At 37.9% G+C, this 10,000-nt stretch overlaps 1 protein-coding gene and 1 long non-coding RNA gene across 2 annotated transcripts in view; one reads left to right on the plus strand and one right to left on the minus strand.

Moving 5' to 3' along the window:
- The window catches only part of LOC136849309 (uncharacterized), a 153,695-nt gene that overhangs the window by 93,101 nt on the left and 50,594 nt on the right, over positions 1–10,000 (minus strand). The gene's annotated exons all lie outside the window — the stretch shown is intronic.
- kermit (PDZ domain-containing protein GIPC-like protein kermit) overlaps positions 1–10,000 on the plus strand; it is a 105,751-nt gene that overhangs the window by 52,093 nt on the left and 43,658 nt on the right. The window lies entirely within an intron of this gene.

Consider the following 10,000-nt stretch of genomic DNA (forward strand, 5'->3'; position numbering starts at 1 on the left):
ATCTCAAAAACTACTGAGGCTAGAGGGCTGCAAATTGGTATGTTGATCATCCACCGTCCTGTCATCAAACATAGCAAATTGCAGCCCTGTAGCTTCCTCAGTAGTTTTTATTTTATTTAAGGTTAAAGTCATCCATGATCGTGCATCTGGCAACGATATAGGATACGCCACCACCGGGCCGTGGTTAAAGTTTCATGGGCCGCGGCTCATACAGCATCATACCGAGACCACCGAAGATGGATCTATTTTCGGTGGCCTTGATTATACGCTGTAGCGGCTGTACAGAAAACTCGATTGCGCCGAAGAAAATTTGGCGCATTTTTCACTTGTTAATTTTTTATTGTTAAAAATTCACACGGAAAGCCAAATAATGACAGTAAATTCGATCTGATTCAGAAATTCATCAAACTTGTCCCCAAAACAGTCTCCCTGAGGATGTTGTGCTACCAGAACATCATAAATTTAAGCGAAGATGCGATGCATTACTGCCCTAAAACAATTATCCCAGGTCTTTAGGAATTCATTTATATTGTTTCTATTTATTTATTAATTTCTTCATGTATTTTTTCTTCTCTAATAAGTGATCTCTTCTTTCTATATTTCCTAATACCTTCTGTTACTTCTTTCAAATGAACACCATATTCTTTGGAAGCTTTAATTTCAAGTCAGTGGTGGGCTTGTTCCTAATGAATAAGGTTCATCTTCTGAAATAATAATAATAATAATAATAATAATAATAATAATAATAATAATAATAATAATAACATAACTGTGGGCTTGTTCAATATGAATAAGGTCATCTTCTGAAATAATAATAATAATAATAATAATAATAATAATAATAATAATAATAATAATAATAATAATAATAATGCAAATCCCTCTTCATGAAATGAATAAACAAAACTACAGTAATACTCTGGAATCTTCCTGTTCGTTTAACCTGACCCCAACTTGAAGGGTTTCTCGACACATGGCTAGGAGGAAGAAGAACAATCAGCACAACCATCCACGCAAAGATAAAAGACTTTGCTAACCTAATAGGCGTCAGCGGGATTCTAATCTCGTCGTCGCAAGGCAGATTAGCGCCTAGCGGATGGTTGTGAATCCCTTGTGGGGAAAGAAATACCAAGTGCCAAAGTTTATCAATTCCAATATTATCTAAAGTTATTGCATTTATTTTATAATCCATTTCAGTAATCAACTCCACAGCAGCAGCTGGACGACAGCTATAAGATTTGCACATATATGCTTTTAATACAGTATGTTTTGTAACATGTAGTTCATTGTGGATCTTACCTTGCATTCTTGTATGTCTACAGTTTGCCTTTCACAAGGCCCTGAGTGCTTTTAAAGAACTTTCAGTTTTTTCTCGCAGTAAAGAAAACCCAGGTACAAAAATTTCGTATAGCTGACATTGATTTTAGTGCTACTTTTGACCCTGTTAATCGTAAGGACATAGTTTTCAAGCTAGAATGGGAGTTGGAGAGTAATTCTTAGTATTATGACTGAAATTTCAAGTAAAAAAGGGTTTGCATACAACCTTTTAAAACAGAAGAATGTTCAATTCGTTCCTTTATATTCCTAAAACGGGTGAGAAAGGTCAGGGAAGAGAGACACATAAGAAAAAGTACGGAAAATAAAAAGAATTAGGTCATCATGAGATAAATAACAGGATTTAATGGAGCTAAACCACCATTACCGTGAACTATTTTCTCATCCCCTCTATTTTACAAACTTTGATTACTGTATACTGAAAAGCAAACTAAGCATTTAACATGGACTGGAAAGTTTAAGGATAACAGAAATAACGCATAACACTGAGAGAAGCTAAGTCTTGTTATCGTGCTTAAAATGGCACCTGATTAAAACTTTTAATGAACAATGCTGTTACACAACATGCTACTTTTAAAGGCATCCAGTCACATGGCAGAAGTTGCTGTTCCAGCACGGTCTATGTTCGTGTGTGTGTGTGTGTGTGTGTGTGTGTGTGTGTGTGTGTGTGTGTGTGTGTGTGTGTGCTGGTAGGAAGCGGAACTATCAGAGAGGTTTAGTAACACAAAGTGATCTCATTCATGTCCCTGGGGGCATTCCCAAAGCTAATTCCAACTTGAAAACCGAACACTAGCCCAGAAAATCGAACACCACAATTTGCAAGGTTACACACTGACATGAAGTGAAATTATTATTATTATTATTATTATTATTATTATTATTATTATTATTATTATTATTATTATTATTATTATTATTAAGAAAATAAACTCTATTCATATGGAACAAGCCCACAGGGGCCACTGACTTGAAATTCAAGCTTCCAAAGAATATGGTGCTCATTTGAAAGAAGTATCAGAAACTAATATGAAATACAGAAAGAAGAGATCAGCAATTAGAAAAGATAAAATATATTAACAAATTAATAAATAAGTAGATAAAAATTTCAAGTAAATTATAAGTGCAAGGGGAAATAACGCTAAACTGTAATATCGCTACTCCAGTACTATTTCTGTGACAATGCATCGCTTTTTTTATTTGTTTTCATATGAATCGGCACCAGACATAATTGATTTCACTTTAAACAATAGAGAAAAACACCACAACAATAACTACACCTGACGATAAACAAGAGTACTGATAATAAAAATGAGATTAATCATATCTGAAAAGAGAATTCATTAGGACTCACTGAATTCTTGAGGCGTTCTGTCTGTGCAATGCAATGCAACGTTTTCTTCTTTTTTTTTTTTTTTGCTGGTAATAGACAGAGTTTCTTCGCTAAATGTGGAATCAGCGTTGGAGGGAATAACCAATACATCGTTGGGGGAAGGGGGGCGTTGATCAACGGTAAATAATTCTCTCTCTCTCTCTCTCTCTCTCTCTCTCTCTCTCTCTCTCTCTCTCTCTCTCTCCGGTTTTGACAAATACATATACAATGCGTAAGACAAGTCTCTCTCTCCCTCAAGTTTTTGACAAATGTACATAAGTAATGCATAAGAATTCTCTCTCTCTCTCTCCAATTTTTACAAATGTACATAAGCATCACATAGGAATTCTCTCTCTCTCTCTCTCTCTCTCTCTCTCTCTCTCTCTCTCTCTCTCTCTCTCTCTCAGTTTGACAAATGTACATCAACAAACGTCGCATAGGACAATTTTTTTCTCTCTCCAATTTTGACAAATGCACATACATAATACACGTAAGACAAGTCTCTCTCTCTCTCTCTCTCTCTCTCTCTCTCTCTCTCTCTCTCTCTCTCTCTCTCTCTCTCTCCTAAGTTTTGACAAATGTACATAAACAAAGCACAGGAAAATTTTTCTCTCTCTCCAATTTTGACAGATGCACATATATAAAACACGTAGAACAAGTCTAAGTCTCTCTCTCTCTCTCTCTCTCTCTCTCTCTCTCTCTCTCTCTCTCAATTCTGACAAATGTACGTGTACAGAGCACTTACGGCATTACTTTTTTAAACTGAATACATTCTAAGTATCACTAAAAGCCAAGGACCAAGCACCAATAAATAAGATAATCCGAGAATTATTTGTATGATGCAAACGGGAGCATTTTTTTTTTTTTATAAAAAAAACACTACGAAACAGAAAAGCCAAGAAAAAAAAACACGGTTTTTCGTTAGTGCCTGAAGGTACCTCAAATCACTGTGGGTTGCACACTATCATTTCGTATTGAAGACAGCTCACTTCTTACTTACATATCCCTGGAAAGGTTGAGAATGACTGAGAATGGGAGCAGAATTTAACCCTAATTCACGAAAAGAAGAAATAAAGTGAACGAAAACAAAACAAGAATTAAGTCAAAAGTAAGATAATGAAAGGTAATTGAAGTAAATATCTCATCGCCAGGGAGTTTCTAGTTTTCTGTAAAAGAAAACTGTTGTGCCAGCTTTGTCTGACCATCCGCACTTTGTTCTGTCCTCACTTTTTGCTGTCCGCCCTCAGATCTTGAAACCTACTGAGACTAGAGGCCTGAAAATTGCTGTGTTGATCATCCACCCTCCAATCACCAAATATACCAAATTGCAGCCCTCTAGCCTTAGTAGTTTTTATTTTATTTAAGATTAAAGTTAGCCATAATCGTGCCTCTGGCAACGATATAGGGCAGGTCACCACCGGGCCGCAGTTAAAGTTTCATGGGCCGCGGCTCATACAACATCATACTGAGACTTCCGAAAGATAGATCCACTTTCGGTGGCCTTGATTATAAGCTGTACAGAAACTTCGGAACAATGTTCACTTTTTTTTTCCCTTCCTGTTTGACAGTGGAATTTAATTTTTACTGAAAAACAACGAAGCGTTTAATTTAGCCTAGGAAGCTTAATGATATCCGGAATGATGCATAAAACAAATAATTCCCTCTTCAAAGTCAGGAATGACAAAATCATTCATGCAGATCAAACATTGTAATTAAATCGTTAAACGAAGCAAAAGTGAAAAAAAGTGCATAAAATCTAGTGTATTTACTCAACCGCTACTGACACCTTTCAAGTGGAAACAACTTTAAAAAGTTTTTAATACCCCAATAAAGCATCAAAGCAATGAATAACAGAATAATCAAGCCAGATAAAATAATTCAAATGATTGATGTCGACCCCCGCCCTTTCAGGCAAGAAGGTAAAACTCGGACTTCTAAAAACATCAAATAAATGAACGCTTTCTGCCACAAACAAGCAAATATACAGTGACACCTTGCTCAAAAGAAAATAAGTAAAAAATGAGCCGAAGTTTCTTCGACGCAATCGAGTTTTCTATACATCGTATAATCAAGACCACCGAAAATAGATCTAGCTTTCGATGGCCTCGGTATAATGCTGTATGAGCCAAGGTGGAAGAAGAGTAAGGTGAGTTCGTGAGAGAACGAATTTTGCGTTTTCCCGCGCAGTGACGTCACTTGGAACCCAGCTGAGTAAGTGGCAAGAGGTTCATTGACTCATACTGTTTTGGAGGGAATTTGTCGATCTTTTAACATTTCAATCAGCTGATAAGAGACAACAAAGATGGTGGTATGTGCTGTGTTTGGTTGCAATAATCATGATCGCCATCGCCAAGAAAAAGGCATTTTATTTTGCAAAACTTGGGTTAATCTGTGCAAAAGGAAAGATGATTTCAACGTGGAGAATGCAAGAATATGCTCCATTCATTTTGTCCCTGGTAATGTTGGAGAAAGCCATAGACATACTTTTAGATTATCATCCTAAAAATGCTCACAAATTGAAAGATACTGCTGTCCCTACTCAACAAAGGATATAACTCCAGGTAAATATTGTTTATTTGCTATATCAATAGAAGAGTATTTTAGTTGGCTTAGCCTATTTTGGAATTGAAATTATGTAAGACAGAGAGAGAGAGAGAGAGAGAGAGAGAGAGAGAGAGAGAGAGAGAGAGAGAGAGAGAGAGAGACCCAATTCAATATTTCTCAAATGAAAATGGTTTGGTTTATTACCAGCTGACTTTGAATACAAAAATTTTGATTAATCTATTTATAAGGCATGTTTATAAAGTTTAAAGTTTACAGTTCAGATCTTTGTATGCCTTCTTTTTGTATAATTATTTTATTTTATAAGCCTATATCTATGCAACACTTTTGCTGGATGATTGATATAATTTTCATGAAAGTGATTTTGCTTAAGCCTATTATCAACTCTCATATTGTTTGTTAACTCTTTGTTGCTATTAGGCTCATTGCTATAAACTAAAATACCTAGGCTTACAGCATATAGGCGCATAGGTCTAGCCTAGATTTTTTTTTTATGGGACAAGGAAAATTTATGACAAGATTCTCTCTCTCTCTCACTCTGTATTTTTGTCAATTCGTGGGTTAATAGTACATTACTTAAGCTAGATTCCTCCTCCTGAAGAGCTCGCTTAAAAGGCCTCCCCGGACTTGGCTGCTAAAGAAAGCTTTTTTTTTTTTTTTTTTTTTTTTTTTTTTTTTAGACAATTATCGGAGTCATTGTAGGGGAGCCCTTCAGGCAAATGTATCTAGCTAAAATGAATTAACTATAGTAAGTGGGCCTAGTATTATGGCCAAAACCCTTATGATTTTCAGTAGGCATATATAAAATTATATATCGATATAGGCCTATGTCTTTATTAGGTTAAGTAAAACTCACGACAGAACTCTCTCTCTCTCTCTCTCTTCCTCTTCTTATTCTTAATCAAGTAATATATTATTTTATCCTGGTCGTATTTCATTTACAGTAGGTTATATGACAATATATTTTCTTCTGTAAAGGGAAATGTCATTTTATCATATTATAACTACTTAATAATGAGCTAATTGAACTATAAAATAATGCAATAGTGCCCTATGGCTAGAAATGCATTGCAGTGATATTTGACCGTTTGTAGTTCTGGGTTCCGTTTGACGTCACTGACTCGTCTCGAGCTGCGCGTGATTCCACCTGTTCTTCTTCCACCTTGGTATGAGCCGCGGCCTATGAGACTTTAACCACGGCCAGGCGGTGGCCTGGCTTATATCGTTGCCAGATGCACGGTTATGGCTAACTTTAATCTTAAATAAAATAAAAGCCATTGGGGCTACAGGGCTGCAATTTGGTATATTTGATGATGGGATGGTTGATGATCAACATACCAATTTGCAGCCCTCCAGCCTCAGTAGTTTTTAAGATCTGAGGGCGGACGGAAAAAGTGCGGACGGACAGACAAAGCCGGCACAATAGTTTTCTTACCAGAAAACTGAAAAGCAAACACGCAAAGGTCCACTCCCCAGACAAACAAACCAGCAAACAAACGAAAAAGGGTTCGGACACCTGAAAACACGTCACGTCCTTGTGATGCAGAAGTTATGCTGCAACACGTTTAGTGAAATGTTACCTATAACAGCACAGAACACAGCATCTTGAGTCCCCGTAGGGAGCTAGCGCTGACAGTGTACCTCACGCAATGCACTTGTAGGCATTACTCACGGTTCTCTGCAGCGTCCCTTCGGTCCCTTGCTGCAACCCCTTTCGTTCTATTTACTATACCTCCGTTCATATTCTCTTCGTTACTTAAGGTTCTTCGCAGCGTCCCTAAGGTCCCTAGCTGCAACCCCTTTCGTTCCTTTTACTAAACCTCCGTTCATGTTCTCTTTCTTTCATCTTACTTTCCAACTTCTCCTAATAATTGTTTCAACATTATTTTCAGCGCCGAATGACGTCGTAGATCCCACCGCTTGACCTGTTTTAACAATCTTGGGAAGGTTCTGTATTTCGTTTTCCATGACACTCTATCAGTCAACTGCTTCATATTGCAATAAATTACTTTACTTGTACGGAATTAAATACGTATATAAAAACACAAACTTACACGGAATTAAATACACATATAAGAACACAAACAGGGACAGGAGTATTTCCTGCATCTACTGCGATAAAGGTACAGGACATTCACCCTTAGCAATAATTTTGTTGCCAAATATTTTCCAAACAAAAAACATAAGTTGAAAGTAATGACAGTTATCTCATCCGGCAAAGAAGTCGACAAATTCGTCCTGATGACAAGTTAAATGAAAATTTACGGCGACTTGATCTCTCCCTCATGCGGATTACGGAGTTAATTCCGGACAATAACCAGAAAATGTGGAGCCATTTCACGAATCATGTTAATCACGCTGGAATTCAATGGACGACGTCCACTCTCTCTCTCTCTCTCTCACACACACACACACACACACACACACACACACACACACACAATTTAGTGGTATGCACTCTCTCAATTCACAGGCATGTACTCTGTCTCTCTCACACACACAATTCAGTGGTATGTACTCTCTCTCTCTCTCCCTCTCTCTCATTTAACAGGCATTTTCTCTCTCTCTCTCTCTCTCTCTCTCTCTCTCTCTCTATCTCTCAACTCTCAAGTCTCTCTCTCTCTCTCAATCAACAGGCAAGTTCTCTCTCTCTCTCTCTCTCTCTCTCTCTCTCTCTCTCTCTCTCTCTCTCTCTCAATTCACAGGCATGTACTCTCTCCTCCCCCTCTATCTCTCTCTCTCTCTCTCAATTTACTGGTATGTACTCTCTCTCTCTCTCTCTCTAAATTCACTGGTATATACATTCTTCGGCAAAATGTTGTTTACCTGAAACGAAGCTCCTTCAGCTGTCATGGAGACATTCCTAATATGAATGATAAGTCACGGATGAAACACCTGTACGCGGAATTCACCAGTTTAGGACCTCTCCACGTATCTAAGCCTTCTTTCCCCACTGTCCACCACCTCTTCAGAGTGTACAGCAAGCGCTGGGACCTACGAGGTCATTCAGCGCTAAATGGGAAATTGAAAGTAGAAAGGTGTAACGGGGGACCTCGTCGCAGTTGCACTCTGAAACGACTGTTAGTAGAGGGTGGAAAGTAAGTTGGGAAGAGAATATGAACGGAGGTACAGTAAAGGGAATGAAAGGGGTTGCAGCTAGGGGCCGAAGGGACGCTGCAATAACCTCAAGTAACGCCTACAGTGCACGGCGTGAGGTGCACTGATGGCATACCCTCCTACGGGGACACCTGTCATGAAATCAATCTCGCACATTCTTGATAGCCGTCTCCTCAATGTCCATGGATCAGAAGTAAATACTTACTTGATGTCCACGTGTTTTCCCATTCTCTCTACATGATTAAACCACAAACAAGAAGCGCAGTCTTTCCACCGGTGCTAAGCTTTGTGTTAAAATTTTGCTTCTACATTTCTCAACGACCTTTTCCACCATTATTCTGAGAGTACTTTAAGTTTTGACAACTATTATGAAATCAATCTCGCACACCTTATTCACGTCCACGTGTTTTCCCATTCTCTCTACATGATTAAACCACAAACACAGATGCTCAGTCTTTCCACCGATACTAAACTTTGTGCTAAAATTCGTCTCTACACTTCTCAGCCATCGAACAAGTCTTATTCCTGAAGCGTGCTAATTTGGACTATATATAAAAGCTAAATTAAAAAAACACAAGAATATACGGAAAGAAGAAAAATTGAATTAGAGATCCATAATACGTATTATTATTATTATTATATTATTATTATTATTATTATTATTATTATTATTCACAACATGAAGTCTATTCATATGGAACAAACCAACAGGGGCCGTTGCCTAGAAGTTCAAGCTTCCAAAAAACAAGGTATTCATATGGAAGAAGTAACAGAAAGAAGAGACCAGTTATTGAAAAAGATAAAAAAAAAATGCGTAAACAACAACGATTTCAATGACAACATTCTAAAACAAATGAAAATAGTTTATGGAGCAATAATTATAATGCAACAGAAATCGACTTGCAACATTTTAAAATGAATCCATTCACTGAAATCATCAGCGCCTTTGGCCGTGGCGCAATGAACTGTCAACTTTAAGGATTCACTCTCTCTCTCTCTCTCAATACAGACAAGGCGGCGTTGGCGTATACCATCATATTTGGAAACGTGATCATACCAATAAATTAAATTCACGTGGAGAAGTTAAGTATACCTTAGTTTAACCAGACCACTGAGCTGATTAACAGCTCCCCTAGGGCTGGCCCGAAGGATTAGACTTATTTTACGTGGCTAAGAACCAATTGGTTACCTAGCAACGGGACCTACAGCTTATTGTAGAATCCGAACCACATTATTACGAGAAATAAATTCCTCTAATTCTTCATTGCCCGGTCGGAGAATCGAACGCGGGTCCAGCAGAGTGCTAGCCGAGAACGATACCGACCTGTCCAATTCACGTGGGGAGAGAGAGAGAGAGAGAGAGAGAGAGAGAGAGAGAGAGAGAGAGAGAGAGAGAGAGAGAGCAAAGAATATATAATTTCGTTCAATGCTTAGTCATACAAATAACGTTCATATGGACCCCATTATTAACAAGAATGGAGGGGAAAAGGAGTGATAGGAAGAACTTCCCTCTCTCTCTCTCTCTCTCTCTCTCTCTCGAGCAAATCCAGTTACGAGCCTCAATTGTCTGCATACCAACGCATGAATGGAATTCCGTTAATTCTTTCATCTATGGCA

Source organism: Macrobrachium rosenbergii, chromosome 20 (genome assembly GCF_040412425.1).
Source record: "Macrobrachium rosenbergii isolate ZJJX-2024 chromosome 20, ASM4041242v1, whole genome shotgun sequence".
Classification (NCBI taxonomy): domain Eukaryota; kingdom Metazoa; phylum Arthropoda; class Malacostraca; order Decapoda; family Palaemonidae; genus Macrobrachium; species Macrobrachium rosenbergii.